Here is a 2278-nt window from a genome sequence, read left to right as displayed (position 1 = left end):
GTGAGAGTCCGGCTGGTCCGATGGCACCTCCAGAGTTCCCTTTGCAGGTGGAAATCTGTGCCTACCTTCTAGCGCTTGTGTGTTGTGGTCCTCCCCTGCGGTGCTTACGGGATAGTCCCCACAACTGTTGTGTCTGTTTCTGAAGTTCCCTCACAACTCGATCAAGATGTTCTGCTTCGTCCCCCAGATTATATGGCTAGGACGCACCCGTATGACGGGTAGGCTCGGAGTTCTTCTGGGACCCTAGAGTCGACCCTCTCCAAATGTTGCCCCCTATGTCTTCTTAGGTGATTTGGGTGAGACAGCCCGCCTATAACTGACTGTCCTGCCGTAGGTTTGAAGTTAGGCCTGGAGCTCTATACTTCCTCGGCATTTCCGGCCACCGGCTGCGCGCCTCAGTAGGATGTTGCCTCGACTTACAGCACGACTCCTACTGGTGTTTCTCCTTGTTGCGTTGATCTCGTTTCTCACCCTCCTCAATACACCTCGCTTCTTATCCTTTCTCCGGGCACCGCCGCAAGGAAGTGCAGGCGCGGTCCCTTTACGTTCTCTCTAGTTCGCTAGGTCTCTGCCAGGATCCCACTCCTGACAAGGACCCCCCTGAGTCTCTCCCCGCAACACCCTCTGCCACAGGATGTTGCCTGTTCGATTCCCAGTCAGCTTCTCTCTAACTTCCTATCTAACCCCCAGTTTTACCAGACTGTGAAGAGTGGCCTAATACATAGCGCCCTTAGCTCCCCCTGGAGGCCAGACTGTGAAGTGCATTGGTGTCTGTGATACCTGGTCAGATGAACTCCTTCAGTGCCATCAGACGTACCATCACTCCCCTTAGTGGCGGAGCATCAGTACTGCAACGACCAGGACTCTGGGGCGCTGCACTCCCCCCCGGTTAAATCCAGTACTCCTGGACTGGGAAGAAACAACAATATATGTCAGCAAAAAGACATACAATTTTTGAAATGCAATAAACAAGTAAACTTTTAACAGAGCTTCCCTTTATGGGAGGTGAGGACACTTGAACGTTACAAACATGGTTAAATACTTCTAAATAACGTACTATAAATAACTTCTCTTACCCAACCGGGTATCCTACTAAGTGCAATTTCCAAACAATAATTTAACATTGCCTTTAAGGACGTACACACGAAATCCACTAAAGACCTTCTTATAAAACATTATAAGGCTAATCAACCTTTCTTCATTTTCCATCTTTACATCTGCAGGACCGCCTGTCTATCTGCCCCAGGCCTACTGCCTCTCGCTCTGTTGCAGGACCGCCCCTTTCCGCCCGGGCCTTCTGCCTTTCTGCTTTTATACACAGTATAGAACGTATCATCCATCTCTCAGTTCAAGATCACTGAGCCATCTCAATATGGCTCCTAGGAAGACTCACCGACTAACCCCATACGGGTTCACTTCTGTTATGACCCCAATGGCGAGGGTCTCAGAGATATCAGCAAGTCTGCGAAGTACAAAAATCCAGCTCATAGGGCAGTGGTAACTGGGTTGACCATATATCTACTCCTAACGCCAACACTAGAAGTAGCCGGGGAACATGCCTACGTTGGTCGCTAGATGTCTCTGTAGCCGGAGGACTAACTACCCCTAGAAGAGGAAAACAAAGACCTCTCTTGCCTCCAGAGAATAGACCCCAAAAGTTGGATACAAGCCCCCCACAAATAATAACGGTGAGGTAAGAGGAAATGACAAACACAGAGATGAACTAGGTTTAGCAAAGAGAGGCCCACTCACTAATACCAGAATGTAGTAAGATAACTTATATGGTCAACAAAAACCCTACAAAAATCCACACTGGAGATTCAAGAACCCCCGAACCGTCTAACGGCCCGGGGGGAGAACTCCAGCCTCCCTAGAGCTTCCAGCAAGGATAGGATACAGATTATGTACAAGCTGGACAAAAATGCAAACAAAAAACAATAGCAAAAAGCAAGAAAGCAGACTTAGCTTAATCAAGCAGGAACCAGGATCAGTAGACAAGAGCACTACAGATTAGCTCTGATATCAACGTTGCCAGGCATTGAACTGAAGGTCCAGGGAGCTAATATAGCAACACCCCTGACCTAACGACCCAGGTGAGCATACAAGGGATGATAGACATACCCAGAGTAAAAACACTAGTAGCCACTAGAGGGAGCCAAAAGGTAAATTCACAACAGTACCCCCCCCTTAGTGAGGGGTCACCGAACCCTCACCAAGACCACCAGGGCGATCAGGATGAGCGGCGTGAAAGGCGCGAACTAAATCGGCCGCATGCACA

Source organism: Ranitomeya variabilis, chromosome 2 (assembly GCF_051348905.1).
Source record: "Ranitomeya variabilis isolate aRanVar5 chromosome 2, aRanVar5.hap1, whole genome shotgun sequence".
NCBI classification, from domain to species: Eukaryota; Metazoa; Chordata; class Amphibia; order Anura; family Dendrobatidae; genus Ranitomeya; species Ranitomeya variabilis.
The sequence above is the reverse complement of the archived record's forward strand: the minus strand, read 5'-3'. Positions refer to the sequence as shown.